The sequence below is a fragment of the Hippoglossus stenolepis genome, chromosome 14 (assembly GCF_022539355.2).
Source record: "Hippoglossus stenolepis isolate QCI-W04-F060 chromosome 14, HSTE1.2, whole genome shotgun sequence".
NCBI classification, from domain to species: Eukaryota; Metazoa; Chordata; class Actinopteri; order Pleuronectiformes; family Pleuronectidae; genus Hippoglossus; species Hippoglossus stenolepis.
In genome coordinates, this window is record NC_061496.1 from 19,783,653 (window position 1) to 19,802,074 (window position 18,422).

Sequence of the window (18,422 nt, forward strand, 5' to 3'; positions counted from 1 at the left end):
CAGTAGATATTCACTGCTGGTCATGTCTGTAGTTACGCCTCTAGATGTCGCTCTTGTCTTGATAATGCAGGTTGTGCCTTTGTGCTGCTGTATCTGTACTCAGTACTTGGAAAAAGTTAAGTAGGGACTCTGCAGATATCCTGCATCACATTTTAGACTATACCATCTACACACTGTTACACAGCCCATAGATCTTACACTGTATTCAATTTGTAGGTTAATCCTAACTCTCATTACACGTGCAAAATTCAGAGAAGCCATCCTGCGGTTCTGCGTTTGCTTCAGTTCACATTTTCTGTCCCTCGCAACACTCCATCTCTCTTCCAATGCATCCCTCTCCTCACCCTACTCCCCCCCTCATGCTATACTGTCTATCTGTGTACTGAATCAGCATTTCGGGGCAGTATGCCGCAGGCCTGCAGAGAGGCAAAGCATGGTGTTAATTATTCTCCCACAGATACTTGATTTTGTCCCTGTCCCATTATGTTGCTCTTTTCCTCCTCTAATTCTCTCTCTCTCTCTGTCCCACTCTCTCACTCTCTCTCTTCGGATGTGCAGTTTACATCTGGACTCTGCAGATCAACTCTCAGTCCCCAGGATCCTTACATATCCATAATCACATCATGACTCTTACTCTTCATTTTCAATTTCCCTTCAGTTTTTATTCTTATTGCATTACAGTTACGATGCATGTTTAGCAGATAACTACATATGACTCAAAGATGATTATCCTGAATGGATGGATTTTGCAAACTATATTTCCCAGAAGCAATTTACCAAATAAAATATGTTCAGCACAAACCTACACAATTGTGGTTTTTCTGCATCCATTTAAACCCAGAGGTTTATAATTTTCCTCTGAGACTTCTGACAGAGTGAGAAACGAACATGTCATTCACCGGGTCTGCACATCTCTGACTCTGTGGGCGAGGAGGCTGTAAGATTTCTCCTCAGAGGTGAGTGGTGTGCATCATCTGCAGCTGTGAGTACAATGATATTACACTGCATGTCAGAGATGAAGCAGTGAGACATAAAGAGTCAGGTGAGGCTGAGAGCCGCCTCGTTCCACTCTGTGTACTGTCCTGCAGTTTTCTCCACAGTGCAGCTTCAGCTCTGGCAGACAGAGCTACTCTGCTGAGCTCTCATGGTTACCGCAGAGGCTGGTTTGCACTTCGACTGAGACAAAGGGCTACCAGCTCTTATACCACTTGATAATATAACAGTTTTCTCTACACAATACAAATAAAAAGCCAGTGAGACATGAATCAAGAACATATCAAATCAAATTAAATGTGTATATCCTATATTCACAAATCACAATTTATCTGATAGGGCTTAACCAAGGTGCGACTGTCCTTAATCCTCGACCAGAGTGGGTAAAAACTTTGAACAGGAAAAAAACATTTAGATACATCAGGGGGAGTCACGTGAGGGATCCGTCTCCCAGACAGAAGTGCAGTAGCTGCTGTGTGCAACAGAGCACATCAATAAAATAACAATATTTACAACATTCATGAGAAAAGCCGGTGTCTAGCATAAATGGAGAGGTTTATCAATGTTTAAAGTATTTATACAAAAGGAAAAGTCTGACAGAGATTAAGGGAGCAATTGTAATGATAGAGGTATAGTCAGTATGGTATATGGGAGTAGGTTATATTGTATATCCAAGCAATCTAGTTGTAATCATAATCTACAATCAGATGTCATCACAATCCACGATGTGGCTGCAGCCACAATCCTAGATCTGCATGTATTGATGAGACATTAATATGAAGAGGGAGAGGAGGAATAAGAAAAAATCTTATAGATAGATTAAGTCTATAATGTTTATTCCATGTTTTGTAGATTAACCCTCCAAGCAGGAACTAGGGACTAATTCCACAGCAAAGACTTGTAAATCCAACAAAAGCTAATTTAGTGACACTGAGGAGCTGAGAACCAATCTGTTCTGAGAATTAGTGCTCAAAGTCAACCGAGTGCAGAAAAACCACTGGACATTGATGTCATGTTTGTGCACATCAAGAATTATCTGGCGTTGAAATAGTTTCACACAGAGATAAGAGATAAAAGAAGATAAAGAAAGAGTTGGGAAAGATGAAATGAAGAATATGAGTAGTGTTCCATGAGTTGTGGATCAGTGGAGCGGTGTTATCCGCCCACAGACATCAGTGAGCAACAAGCGAGGGGAAAGGCCAGCAGCGTACCAGCAACCGAGGAGGAACTGAGCTCTGAGTGGGGGGAGGAGTAGATCCACAAAGAAATGATAATATAATATATACATATATATATATATATATATATATATTATAATGCACTGATTACTTGAAAATGGAGAAAAAATTGTAAATTTAAACTTTGAGTTCTCAAATATTACACACACATCTAGATTTATGACAACCAGAGACGAGTTTAATTATGTTTCCTGTACTTCCTCTCTCTGCTTATGTTAACAAAATATTCTCATCATTTGTCACAGATCCCCTCCTTCTCTCTTTAAACCACTCTGCCTCAGTGCATGCACGTGTTTCCAGAGGTGATACACTTTTAAGACGTCTCCTTATCAGCTTCTTGGATTAGCATAATTAACAAGTCTTATGCCTCCAGAATTCCCCCTGCAGCCGGTTGGCTGTCAGCTCCAGTTGTGGGGAACAGTGGGGCGTGAAGAGGGAGTGGTCAGCCAAGGGAGGGGTGGGTAAGAGGAGGACTGTCCAATTATTTCATCATCAGACAATTACAGTAGAAATCTGTCTTTATGCACCCACAGAGACACTTAATATAAATGTGAAATGAATAGAAAACTAGAATGGTACTCAGTAGAGCTCATACCTCTGTCAAGGCAAAACAGTCCCTTTAAATTCAATCAAGCTGCACCAGATTTCACAGACTCATAGATATCAGTTCCCTTAATGTGCCTGATTTTTTTCACCAAGATCCATAAATTATTCCCATGGAAATCAGTAAAAATGACAAATGCCCCTAAACGCCCTGTCTCTCAATGTTCAAGTAAGTGAACAAAAATCCTGGATCTTCCCCATGACCTGGATCCCCACCATAATTTAATAGGTTGTTCCCATAGACTGTATATAAAGAGGTTGTTCCCTGAAACAACACAGCATCCCTCATGGAAATATGTCAAGTAGTTTTTGCCTCATCTTGCAAATAAACAAAGAATCTTACCAACAAACAAATGGTCAGGGGGGAAAACACAACCTCATTGGTGGAGTTAATCAAAATCAACATCAGATCTTTGAAAAAGGGACAAAATCAGATGCATCATGTACAGAATCCAGGCACAAACATTCACTCACTATGTCAACATACACAGCTGACATACATGGGTTCGCCAATGAACCATCACTGAGTCCGCACGCAAACACAAGACTCCCATTTTCATGATTAGCAAGTACACGATGTGAAACAGGGCAATGACAGAGCAAGTGATTGTGTATTGGAAAAATTCTGCCAGCAACCCCCCCAGCCACTGGGATGTGAATATAATTGTACTCGGTGGTGAAGCAGAGTGATGTGACAGTTTGTGTCTGGACTGAAATGTTACCGCAGCTTTAATTCTGTGTCTCTCAGAGGAACAACCGGGTAACAATATTTACCTGACATCCATTGTCTCCACTATAAACCAGGCCCTTCAGAGTAGAGTGCGGCAGTCAGACAGGAGAGAGGGATTAGCACAAATTGAGGTCCTCTTTTACATAATCCACTGTTTTAGATTAGCTTCATTCCACTGAGAATGGGATACGTCTAACCCTTGGAAACAGGATGGAGAACCGCAGCCTCACAGATCTGGAGTAGAGACAGTCACTTTGCAGTTTCAGCTTTTTTATAACCTATACATCAAGGAGGTTTTCACTGCTGTCTGCTTATTTATTGGTAGTTTGTTTGCAAGAGATATTACACAGAAACAACTGAGCACATTACCACATAACTTTGTGGAAGGATGCGGTGCGGGTCAGAGGAGAACACAGTAACTTTTAAAAGTAATGGCAGATGACACCCTGATTGGTTAATTGAATGTCACGCCCAAAACCCACCCATGATTGATTAACAGACAAGTCTACAACCGTTTAACATACCTTTCATGGCAACTGTTGCTCAGCCAACATTATGGGCTGACTTCATCTCATTCCCTCACAACATAAGCTGAACTCCCTAAGGCCAGAACTGAACCACAAGATGTGTCATTCTGTAGAACAAACTATGTTGAGAAAAATTATGGATAACCATCTCCTCTTCCCTTAGAAACCAGAATCGCTCTCAGAGCACCATGGTCCAACATAAAGATGCACCAAATTGCACACACTAATAGATATAAAGTGCTTTGAGTGGTCAACAAGACTAGAAAAGCGCTATATAAATACAAACCATTTACCATTTCTCTAAAAGTGCCTGATTTGTTATCAAGATCTATGAATTATTCCAAGGGAAAACGGTGTAAATGTTGAAAAACTCCCTATCCCCTAAGGATTCCTGGATCCACCTCCTAATCCAGATCCGCATCAAAATTTGATGGGTTCCTCCCTGATCCATCCCACATCCCTCCACCACGTTTTGTGGATATCCGCTCAGTTGTGTCATGTAATCCTGCTTACAAACAAACCAATAAACAAACAGACAGGGGTGAAAACATAACCTCCTTGGCTGAGGTAATAAAACTGAGTAGATATGTGGAGTAAAACTGCACCAACACCACAGATACCCTCCAATACATACATGGAAAACAGTGTAGTGAAGCTTGACATCCTAATATACTGAATAGTTTGATTGATTCTTTATTTTTCATTTACTTAAATACTACAGTGCACTTAAAGTGTGAGAGACTTTCTCACTCTGCTCTGCTTCCAACTGAATTACTGCAATTAGCTCAGCCCACCATCCTCAGCGTGCCCACCGTGCTGCTGTGGATCACATGGGGGCTCACATGAGCTAATTTATAGCCATGCATTAAGTATTACATCACAGCTCTCCATGAACTCTAAATCTGCCTTTTATATGAGATTAGGCCCTTACTGTAGCTCTGACTGCAGGAAACAGAGAGAACATTTTCTTTTACATCGCCTCTCCGCTTTGTTCTTGTTGTATTTCTTGTTGTTTTTCTTCAGTTTTCTGCGTCATAGTTCTTCAGAGGAAACAGCAGAGAAGTGTTTGGTCACTTATTGATGTTTTCTGCAGCTTCTCACCTCCCTCCCTTGCTGCCCGTCTCTGTCCCTTTCACGTCTCCTCTTCTCTTGTTGCATTGTGTTTCTGGGCTATATGGAGGAAATTAGGCTCACATCATATTGCAGTTATCATTACCTGTGAATGCTCTCTGTGGGGTCTGTGTCTCCTGGGTTTTGGGGGCAGGGAGGATATTTTTCTTGTTTGACATGAGGTAAGTACATTTTTTTTGCTTAGTTAAAGGGGTGGGGAACCTTCTACCAAAGGGGGCATTTCAATTTATTTGACATCCTTTATAGGCCCTACTAAATCATTGAACACATCTTCTGATGTCAGATGGTAGTGATGATGATGATGATGCTACTGCTGGTTCCACCCAAACAACTTGTTTAAACAAATCCTCACTATTGTTGGTCCCATGCATGGCTTGCAAAGACACTTATTCCTTCCTTATCAGATCGGTCAGTGTTTGTTCTGCCTTTTGTTTCACTGTTTTTTAATACCTTGTACCATATCATTAAAGCTTCTCTTCCACTGGTCAAAAAACCCCACTAAGATCTGGCTTTTTTCTGCAATGGGAATAGATCAAATCAACATTAACTCCCATGTGAACACACTAATTTGGCAAGACAGCAAGGTGAGAGATCTTCTCAGTTTTTAGTGCTTTGGTTTGTGACATGGAACATGACGAACTGAGGAAAAAACAGAGACTAACTCCTCCGCTGGCAATGGGAAAGGAATAAATCACCTTTGGTTTATAGGTTTACCCGCGTTTAAAACACCTGCGAATACCTGCTTATTTTGATGTAAAAGATATAGGGTATAAGTTATAATCCACTCTGCCATGTTTCGTTGTAACAAACTTTCTGGTTCAAGCAGCTCCACAGTGGCACCAAGCTTCCTTTATAAATTATCCTTCTGGATGAGGTTTCAGATTCTTAGCCTGCTTGCTCACCACAAAACTTACTTGCGTAACATTGTCAGAATGTGGTCTTGTGAAAGTTGGGCACACAGACTCCACTGAGCATATCCCAGCAAACTAGGCATATTGGTTTGACGTTTTTCTTGGAAATCATGACATTCGGCATCTACTTTTCTTGGTTGTCAACATGATGACCACCCCGAATGACATGTCACTATTTACTATTTTATGTTCTTTTATTTTATTGCATAAAAAGGTTATTGCTGCCACAATATCTCTTTGTATTTCTGAGATACTTTTTCTATTTATGAAATGTTTTGCTGGCTGGGCCAAATTGTCTTGTCATATACAGTCCAGAGGCTGTAGCTTCACCACCCCCTGGGTTACAGTGCTAAACTTCAACACCAGACAGTTTTTTATTGAGTTTTAAATGTGATATACAGTGGATTGAAACAGTTCAGACTCCGGAGATGGACATAAACCGAAGAAGAGCTTGGGAATCAGAATGGAGAATTACTTACAGACTTCAAGCATTATGTGGTATCGTGTGTGTGTGTGTTGTGTGTGTGTGTGTGTGTGTGTGTGTGTGTGTGTGTGTGTGTGTGTGTGTGTGTGTGTGTGTGTCTACTACCCACCCACACCATCATGCATCCTGACCATAGCATTAATGCAGTGTCCTGCAGGCTTATAAATCACTTATTACAGCCTATAGGTTCTTTAAATACGTATCTCTGTGCATGTGGATGCATTCTCATGTAAATGATCTCCAACCTGAGGGCTACACTGCCTCTACATTATATAATTATAAAGTTTTATTAAGCCAATATTTCATGCACAGTAACAGCAAGAAATAAACAATAAATCCCCTTAAAGTGTAGTGCTGCTCCTGATTAGTAGTTGACCTTATAGTCAGAAATGGGTCGGTGTTGTGACCGGGGACAGGTGATTTAATCTGATCGGTGGTTCAGTGTCAGCGAGCAAGTGTGCACCACCATGTAAAATATCCCTCGTAGCTGGTCAAAGGTCAAAGCCTCATCGAAGCCAAACACTAAAATATTCACAGGCTGACGTGGAATTTCATCTTGGAGAGTGAGAGAAGGCTGCAGGCGCTGTTCTCAGCACACCTGTCATCCACCCTTCAACGTCCATAAGTGTAATGGGAGAACAGCTGAATTCATTAGGCTCCGACTGACCTGCTATGACGAGCAATTTTGTTTCAAACACAGTCAGGCACCTGCGGGAGAGAGGAAATTAGCATTTTAAATAGAGACGATTATAGGCCAGGCCACTGTGTGTGTGTGTGTGTGTGTGTGTGTGTGTGTGTGTGTGTGTGTGTGTGTGTGTGTGTGTGTGTGTGTGTGCGTGCCTGTTCTACTCACTTACTTTGCGTGGTTCACGCCATCTAAAATATTGACACAATATAATGCTCTCCTCCCACGCCTCAATGCACTCTTTATAAATAGAGTCCCGGTGCTGAACGCAGCTGGAGAGCTCTTCTGAGAGCACTTGAATCGACACAACACAAAGAAACCGTTCTGCCCTACTCCTACATTTAGCTGGCAGGCCTTACAAAATAGTTACCAGAGTGAGTATTAAAAGTGCAGATGGCTTTGATATGATAGTTACGGCAAATCAGCCTTAAAGAGACAGCATTGTTGAGCAAAGCAGATTTGGATTCAGAATTTATATTAGAGTTTGCACATTAGTGGTTTAACTGATCATTCATTAATCAGTCTCAAAACCTATTCGATTATAATTCAATTCAATTTGTGTAGCGCAAAATCACAACGTACATTATCTCAAGGCGTTTTACAGAGTGAGGTCGAGACCTTACAAGAGACCTTAAGCTCTGTCAGACTCATTGTTAAAATTAAAATAGTAATAGTGATAGTTATAGATGTGATGATGCTATGAAGGATAGCAGCACCAGATGAACTGCCATGAAATTTGCCACAAACATTCACGGTCCCCAGAGGATGGATGCAAATGACTTTGGTGATCATCGGACCTCTCCTCTAGCACCACCATGAGGTTGTGTGTGCATGTGTGTGTATCCGTGGAAAGGATCACCTGTGATGACACTCTGTTACTCTGTGCTAAATCTCGTATCACTTTTGGTGAGGACCTCACAGTGATTCCTCTGATTCCATATTCATATGCACCAGCTGAAGTGGTAATGCTTTCATTGTTTTTAAGGAGAGCACACATAGTTATTCTGTCGACTGAAAAGTGTCAGCATAATCACAGCGTCGAGTACAAATAGCTTTTCAGAGTGAAATGAGTCGTTAAACATTAAAAACTTCTTTGTGGAGAGTCAAACTTTGATTCGTCTGTCCATAACACTTTTTCCAATCTTCCTCTGTCCAATGTCTGTGTTCTTTTGCCCATATCAATCTTTTCTTTTTATTGGTCAGTCTCAGATATGGCTTTTCTTTGCCACTCTGCCTAGAAGGCCAGCATCCCGGAGTCGCCTCTTCACTGTAGACGTTGACACTGGTGTTTTGCGGGTACCATTTAAAGAAGCTGCCAGTTGAGGACCTGTGAGGCGTCTATTTCTCAAACTAGAGACTCTAATATACTTGTCTTCTTGCTGAGTTGTGCACGGGGCCTCCTCTTCTCTTTCTACTCTGGCTAGAGCCCGTTTGTGCTGTTCTCTGAAGGGAGTAGTACACACCGTTGTAGGAAATTTTCAGTTTCTTCGCAATTTCTCGCATGGAATAGCCTTCATTTCTAAGAACAAGAATAGACTGGCGAGTTTCACATGAAAGTTCTCTTTTTCTGGCCATTTTGAGAGTATAATCGAACCCACAAATGTGATGCTCCAGATACTCAACTAGCTCAAAGGAAGGCCAGTTTTATAGCTTCTCTCACTCACCAGCAAAACAGTTTTCAGCTGTGCTAACATAATTGCACAAGGGTTTTCAAGGGTTTTCTAATCATCCATTAGTCTTCTAAGGCGATTAGCAAACACAATGTACCATTAGAACACTGGAGTGATAGTTGCTGGAAATGGGCCTCTATACACCTATGTAGATATTTTTAAAAACAGACGTTTCCACCTAGAATAGTCATTTACCACATTAACAATGTATAGAGTGTATTTCTGATTAATTTAATGTTATCTTCATTGAAAAAACAGTGTTTTTCTTTGAAAAATAAGGACATTTCTAAGTGACCCCAAACTTTTGAACGGTAGTGTAAATCTCAGTTTTTATGTATAAATAAAGGACACAGTTTATTTTAGTGACTTAATTTTGCTGCAGACTGTAAACTAGTGTGGGTCTTACTCACTTGTGAGTTGTAGGAGCGGATGTGGCAGCAGCACTGCTGCGCTCATAAACAGGCGTTTGAAACAAGTCCTGTAATGAAATCAGAGAATGTCATTCTACAGTTTAAATTACATCCTTAAATGTTTACAGTCCAACTCCAGCAGGAAATATTCTCACACACATACCTTGATGGGCTTCTAGATGCTTTTGCAGGCGTCAGATTTCTCTACTGTTCTCTTCATGTTGTACACGACAAGACAAAACATTCAGATAATGCAAAATGTCGGACAAAACGGTAAGTGTAACGATAAAAAGAGCTCAATGCAGAGATAATCCAGACACAAGTGATCGGAGATGGATTGTACAGTCTACTCACACACACACACGCACACGCACACGCACACACACACGCACACACAGATCAGATCGATAGTAAAGCATCTGTATGAAAAGAGAGAGGCCCTTGTGGAGGAGAGGAAACACAGAATTGTATCTCCTTCTCTTCTCTTCCTTTCTTCCCACCTTTTATTCAGCTCTGTCATGTATTGATCCAAAATGACTGTTTTTAGCTGCAGCCTCCAGCTTGATATCTGACCCTGTCTTTTTACAACAGCTCTTTCGTTTTGCCCTCTTTCATTTATAGGCTCATGAGAGAAACTTTGACAAAAAAAACCCTGCTTATGCTACCGATTCCTGTGACGTGTGGTTGCTACTTTTATTAAATTTGGCCTCATAACATTTTCACAGCATAGAAACTCCTGCTGGGATAGAAATGTGTGTTTATCTCTTTGGGGAGATTGTTAAAGATAGGCAGGTAAAAGGTAGAAAGCAGTGAGATAGCAGTGATGTGCACTTTGTGGTCACTTGGGAAGCAATAAATATCACCAAACTCATCAGTCCAACACAGAGAGCAGGTGAAAGCAGGCAGCAGATGCAGTTTATTGTAAGTTATTGAGTTTATACGGGTACTCTCCTGAGAGTGCAACACTGCTGCAGGAAGAGGACAGTTTACAGAAGAAGTGTCGCACAGATGATTCAACAGCTCTGACAGAAGTGTGTTCTCTCATCGTGTTGTCCAATTCAGAAAAGTGTGCAGAGCTTCTGTGGCTGTGTCGTCTGAGCGGGGTTTCTACGTGGCTATATTCAGTGTCTCCTGAGAAGAGTCAGACTACACCTCTACCTGGAATATGATCAAGAGGCTATCCATCACACACACACAGCTACTATAATCAGCCCCGAAAAGTGCTGAGCCAGCAGGTTCTGAAAAAAGGGAATGTGAGAATCTATCCTCTATTTGTGTTTTGACCAAAAGATGCGAGGTAAGCATAAATGCTTTACATTTTCCCTGAGGCCGAACAGGGGGCCCCTGCTGCAGGGTTTGACTTTTCAAGGAGCCAAGTCCTCCATGGCCAGAGCCTCTGCGACACGTCTGGACCGTCCACTCAATAACCACAGGCCTCATTCACAGACACAAAACAGAAATATAAAGGTACACATGCCACGTTGAGGTTTGTAAAAACAAACGTGAAAGGACAATGGGCACATGAGTGAAAACTCTGACCGATTTATATGAATGTTTTGGGGACAGTGAAAAGTAATAATGCAGATGGCAAAGATTGTCCATGACCCTTCATTTTCATTTCATTTTGTTGTGAAGGTAACAAAACTGCCTGCAAACAGCTCCAAAGATCAAAAATGAAACTTTAATATGTAGAAAAGATAAATTTCCAAATGAGAAGAAGACAACGTTTGTAAAGGTGGTTAAATACTGGGCTATATTTTGAATAGTAGCAGTCACCAGGCAACCCGCAGAGACCAAAGTTACTGCAACCAGACTAATTGTTTCCTGCATAGACTGTAAAGATGGACGACATGAATGCTCCCTAAAAGTAAAGCCAAAGTATCAAGAAGTCCACCACGAATTCCTTTTTCTCAATGAAGCTTTCTGTCATTTTAGGTAATTATCATCACACTGATGTTTGTTAAAGGTTACATTTTTCAAAGAAGTTTGGCTTTAATTGATGCTATATAAACATGATTGAAAGCTTCGACTGACTCGCGATTGGTTGAGGGTGTGTATAGGCCGGACCTCTGTCCATTCTCTGATCATTTCTAGATAGTGGGAGGAAGGGGAGACGTGTCATCCATCTTTATATACAGTCAGTGGTTTCCAGTCTTTATGCTAAGCTAAGCTAAGTGGCTGCTGGTTCCACTAACTACTCATTATACTCACAGGTCAGTGGTGATCAATCTTCTCACCTTTGTCAATTTTCCCAAAATGTGGAGCTAAAACTTGTATCATTACTGTTTGTGAGTTCTCTTGTTAGGATCTGGCAGTGTGCCTCTCTCCCCTCTCTCAGTTTGTTTCCAGGTTCTCCGGTCACCCTCCACCTGAGTTTTCACTCCTCATTAACAAGCAGGCCTCAGATCAGTCTGGCTCACAACCACACCTGATTCCTGCTGCATATAAACCTCTTTGCTTCACTCCAGTCTTTGTCAGATCGGCCATCTACTTACAAGGTAATCAAGCTCTTGACTCTGTGTTTTTTTGACCCTTGCTATTATTGGAAAGTTTTGGATTGTGGCTCACTCCATCTCTCTCGTGCTCAGGCTACCAGTCCATCTGTTTATCTGCCGTACCCTGGAAGTCTGTTTTTGTATTTTTTGAGGACTTTACTTCAACTTCTTTTCTTTTTGGTCTTCTGCAGTTTTTTGTTTGCTGGTCCACTGCACCTTCAGTTTTCCTGACGATAAAATTAAGATAGATAAAATCTAGTAATTATAACATATCTGATCTATCAGTTATGGGGCTGCCCCTTTTTTGGTGTGAATGAATTTGAGATGACACAAATTGTGAAAAGCCTAATCAATTAAACCAGTTATAGCCTATACCCCTCAGTTGACAGTGACCACCCCCTTACATACTAACTCCTGCTCACAGGTTAACTCAGACGGAACACCTGAAATGATGGGATGCATCTGATGGCACTGGATGCTCCAACTCAGATAATCCTTGTTGGATGTTCCTTTTCCTGCAGTCCCTCATTTCTCCTCCACACCCCTCTCCTTCATGAAGAGACCCTGAATTGGAGCTGGATCCACATCCAGCACCTCTCCCCCACTGTGGGCTTCACACACATACATACGCACCCATAACTCAGACATACACCCCCCTCTTCCTCCTTACTTTCGCACACCATTACGCACACACTGGCACAGAGTAGAGAGAGAATAATACACTTTGTATTCATGTGGAGACCTATTTAGTGATGACTTCTGACAGTGTGTTTGTGTACGTTTTTCAAGAGTCTCTGTAACTGTCAAAACAGGACCCAGAAATGAGTTTATTATGTTGATCTAAATTCCAAATAGAGTTCAATTACTTGTCTTGGCTAATTCTTTAATTTGACACCTCAGTCTAGCGGCAGAATACAAATCAAGACACTTGATTAAGAGGAAAAGAGAAAGCAGAGAGGGGAGGAAGAAGAGGAGGGTTAGGGACGAGAGAGAATAAGATATGATGAGACCTCATTAAGGCACAGCAAAGTGAGCATGTGAGAGTGCACGCTCATGTGCCAGTGTGTAAAACACAGCGAGCGCGATCCAGTGTGTCTTTGTGTGTGTGTGTCTGTGTGTGTCAGTCACAGCAGATCTAGGAAGCCCCTGGGAGGGTTAAGTAGGGAAACAGAAGAGATTGAGGTGGGAGATTCTCATCAAAAATGTCCAAATCAGGAAAGGTGTCAGCAAGAGCCACCCTGCGAGGGGACAGAGGGGAACAGAGGCATCAGAAGAAGAAAGTGTGTGTGTGTGTGTGTGTGTCATATTAACCGTTTTCAGACATGAACTACGGAGTTTGCCTTTCACATATGAAAAACTCAGCAGAAGATTGTACAGGTCAGACAGGTTCACAACAGGAAAAAGAAATATATCACATTCAGGTGCGCCTGTCTGGGACATATATATAATGTGTTTTTGTTTAAAGCACATGGACACAGGCGTCAGCGCTCTCGAATCTCGTTGTCTTTACTCGACATCTTCATCTGCGTCTTGTATGTTTATGCCTCCTCTTTTTCATCCTGAGATATTTGTATTCTTTTAGTTTTTTTCAGTTTTGTCTTCAACACGCCGACTTGCTCGCTGTGAAATTACCAGACATTTTCCTGCTGTATACTCACATGGGCTCACTCTGACATTTCCCGGACATCTTACTAGGGGGCTGGCAGGAAAAGTTCTGGAAAATCCCTGGAGCAACTTACTCGGACATTTCCCTTCGCACACAGCCCCTCCGGAAAATGTCCAGAGTTCAGTGCATGTCTAAAATCAGCTGTTATGTCCGACATAGGGTGGCAGCTATGATGCTTGGGAGGAAGGTAAAACAGAAAAGTAGGAGTTAATGGGAGTCACTTTAACCATCCTAAGATTAGCAGTGTAAAGGCGGAGGGGAGGAAGATATTCGTCACGACTTCGGGGCTCCATCTCAGGGACGAGGTCGTGTTGAGAGGGTGATTTGCTGGTGATGGCGAGGGAGGGGGGGGGAGGGGGGGGTCCTCGGGGGTAGTCCGGTGGTAATGAGCTGTTAGTCTCAGAGGAGGACGAACTCTATTACAGGGACACTGAGCTGCTATTCTGAGGTTTAATCTGAGGCACAGAGGCTGTTTCACCTCCTCATGCCGCTCAGCACAGATACGTGCTCTCCCTCTGACAACCTGCTGAACGTAATGGAGAGATCTGGGTCTGAGTTAGAGAATCATATCTGGAAAATGTTCCCATTGTGTGACACTTGAATACTGTATTCATTGTGACATAGATTTGTGTTTCAGTGTGATGTGATTTCCCCGTCCTCCCCCTCTCTGACTAAAACAGATTTGGGAATCTCCTAACGTTCCTCAGTAAGATCACAGGTTCCATCCTGGAATGAGACGTCAGACAGCTGGTCAGCAGGTTGAGGTCAGAGAGCCAAACTTCTGCTGGAGACATTTTTGCATCATTTTTGTAAGTCAAACTTAGAGCACAAAAGTACTGGTTCTTTAACATCATCACTCACATGTCCGTACATTCCTTAACATGTGACTGGTGTGATTTTATTACACGAATGCTATTTATGTGAGTCGTTTTTAAAAGCCTGTCATTCTATTTGTCACTGCACATAAACTGTCGGTGTGGGTTTTCTCCAGGTACTCGAATGAGCGTGTGAAAGGTTGTTTGTCTCCTTAGCTGCTTTCAGACATGCACTGAACTCTGATTTAATTGCTATATTTCAGGACCCAAGATGCAGAACTCAGACTCAGACAAGGTGGAGTGGACAGGCTGAACAAAAAAGTAGTGAACCAGACTGAAAACGCAGGTAGGAGAAAGGTCAGGGGAAGACAGCAAACAAACTAAAGAGATACAGGGAAGGGGATATAAACACAGCCAGCAGAGAGGCATACTGCCAGATCCTAACAAACTCAAGATATTCTCCTGAAATGTTCCAGAGGGGCTGTTTGTGAGAACGCAAATGTCCGTGTCAGTTGCTCTCTCTCCAGAGTTACTACTGCTGCCTGAGATGGATGGATGAACTGCATCAAAGGGTTTTCTACACAAACCAAGACCGACCATCACACTCAAGTCAATTTTCTGCCTGAATAGGACATGAGTTGGGCAGCTGTAGCAGAAAACACAAAAGAAAGTCATGAAAAGACACTAACAGTGCACATAGGTTTCGCTCTACACTTGTTTCAGTTTGCATTCGTACCATCTCCTTATTCTTGTTTCAAAAGGTAAAAGGAGAGTAGAAAGGGTTCCTTGTCCTTGTTTTTCTGCCTCAGTGTGCGACTGTGACCTGGTGACACACTGAGCTGTCAGGATCGATTGAGGCTCCTCGAGGCTGGCAGCACAGACCAAGCCTGGCATTTTGGCACCGGCGTGCCATGTCTGGTCGACCATCCGTCCAGGAAACCAAGGACCACAGTGATGCACCGCTAACCAAGTGGAGCCGCAGCACACACACTGCACACCTACCTTAAACACAGATTTGACACCATGAACTGGGCTGCCAGGGTGAACCTTCTCTTCCAGAGAATGGGCAGTGCATGGATACACACTCTCCTGCTGCATGCCACTCTCTCTGCCTCCCTCAGCAGCGTTTTATTCTCTCTCTACATTATGTGCCAATTGAAGACGGCTCCACTGCAGTATCTGACCCATCCTGGCAGAGGTGAGGCTGGATGATAAAAGCGTTGTTCCTGCCAAAAAAGACGAGAGAAGATAAAGGGAGGGAGGTAAAGCAAAGGAGAACAAAAGACAAGACAAATAGGGAGAGAGAGGCAAAATAAGATAGAAATATGAGAGCAAGCAGGAGACAAAAGAAACACTGGAGCCACAAAGGATGCTGAACATTTTGACGAAGGAAATTAGGAGATGGTGAAAGATTTGGAAATACATGAAAAAGTGTTGTTCAGGGTTGACAAGGTTTGAGTGGTTGCAGGTGCAGTATTATGCACCTATTTTCTCTTCCTCTCCTACCCCTCCATCCCTCCCATCTCGTGTGCCAGGGTGTTGGTGCAGAGTCTAAATCAATCACCTCTCTGCCCTCCTTCTCTCCATCCACACATTGTGCTGACATAGACTGCGTTTTCACCGCAGAGAACAGGGTCTAAGTTAAGTTCTGCAGGATGTTTTTACCCCTCATAACAGTGGCTGTAGGAGCCTTTTGGTTGGGGCTTACAGCACTGAAGATGCCTGATTGTTTGAGTAATTCGTTTCCTTACTTTAAGTCAACCATTTTGGGTGTTTTGAACATGGTTTGTTAGTAGAAGTCTTCCTCTTCCCAGCATTGACTCAATAATCCCATTTGCAAAGCAGCAAATCCCAATCAACAGCAGCACAATGTGAAACTTCTCCACGTTTACTGTTGTGGTAGTGTTGTTATATAAAGAGACAACATGTCTCCACTTCCTCCCACTATCCAGAAATGAAGCCAAAATGTCCTGGATGTGAACGCTGCCATCTTGCAGCATAAGACACCATTAAGAGCCTGCCTCTGCTCAGTCGCATTCGGGGAATGGAGACGCGGTATTGAGTTCCTACAGATTCATCTTTGACAATAGTTTATTTGATGTGTACTCTCACTTTTTAGTTTGGCCCATGTCCCATCTACTAACAAGGAGGAGGCGGAGCTTATGGGGATCAAGGCGCTTCGACGTCACCTTTGGGGAACAGTGATGTCGTCTTTAAAACAGTCTATGGTAGTTATAGCATAATTATTTTATACTGTATATTACCGCCATCCGGTGGATTAGCTTCTTGAAACCGTCAATCGTTCACACATCCGCAAGACATCTCCCCCTGTCTTTAGACTGTGGTGGACACAATGCCCTGCAGGAACTTTATTTTCGTTGGACAAAGTTCTTGGGAGTTAAGTTCCAGGTACTTTTGGTCAATATGCAGCTCTAGTAGGTCTATTTTTTCACATAATTATAGGACACAGAAACGACCTAAAGAAAACACACATTTAAAAAAGAATGAAACCACAGTCGCTGGTTAAACATCAGTCTATCATTTTAATAATAGTAAAAGATAAAATAGCACTTAATATAAGTTACTGCAGTTTTTAAATAGCCAGAACCGCAAGTCATACAGAAGCAAGTTCTGTGTAGATTCATACAATAATATTCTGAGTGTGTATGTGTGTGTGTCTGTGAGTGTATGTGTAGACTCCTGTGTGTTGCTCTTTTTGTGTTTCTGTGTGAGTGCATGTGTTGTGTTTTATACGTTTAGAAAGTGTGACATGTTCATATGATTATGAAACATCTGTCTCTAACCTCCTGTGACCCCTGACCTCAGTTTCTCACTCTGCTCGTCACAACCTGGACGTGTTGAAAAAGGCGCTTGATCATCTCTCTTCACAGCCGACATTGTTTGCATTAAGAGCAAAACAATGTGATCGTGTTAAACCGCGGCGCAAAGCATGAACAAGAACTACAACTAGTTCTGGCTCATCAGCAGAATTGTTTAGCTAATAAATATAGAATTATACTAATACTGTCTTCACTTCAAGTTTTAATCATACTAAGTGGACTTTCCTAGGATGGACATCTAGACTGACGATGATTATTTTCTCCTTTTTAGTACAGCTACCTTCTGACTGGCCTGCTTTACATTTCACAGTTCACTCAATGTCTTCTTTTTCTTGGAAAGAGCTCCTTGTTAACGCTGAACACTTTTTCCATTGTAAGATGCCCTGTGTTAAGAGACATTACAGTAGCATTATTTGTAAGAGCTTAAGTGTGTGTGTGTGTGTGTGTCTTGCTTGCCCTGATTGTCTTTCTCAAAGGAGGCTCATTGAATCTCTGAAACGGAGATGGCAACTGCAACACACAACCTATCAGCCAGATTAGTCATAACTATGAAACCCAGGTTGAAAAATACAAGAATTTCCTGCGTTGTTCTTTCTCCTGCCGCATGTTGATCTAATGATGGTGTCGTCCTTTGTGGTACAACCATCTCATCTCCTCTCAGTCTCCATTCAAGGGCAAGCAAGCAGAGGGAATCCTGCTGACAACCACACTGTCCTCTGCTCCCACACAATGTCATCTACAGACAGGATTTTATGCTCCAAAGCATGTGCGTGTGTGTGTGTGTGTGTGTGTGTGTGTGTGTGTGTGTGATAAAGTGGGGTCACGCTGAAAGTGATGCATAAACATCTGTTGAGTTTTGTCTCGTCACCTTTGAATATAGCACAGACATGATTTTCACCTCTGAAGACAAATGGGACAAGAGCATGGTGTCTATGACGACTTAGTTCACTGCAGCCCTGCTGTCAATGAGAGCGTGTAGAGCAGAATCTATAGACATGAACTGGTTCAAAAGGAACGATACACAAACAAGAACATCTTTACCCCTCAAGGCTCTTTTGTGCTGTGTGTGTGTGTGTGTGTGTGTGTGTGTGTGTGTGTGTGTGTTCGCATGATGGGATGTATTATTGACTTAATGCATTAGATGGTCTCCGTGCTCACGCTCTAACATCGCCCTCAGAGAAATAACGGGATCAAGCGCTCAAACTCAAGCACACACCCACACAA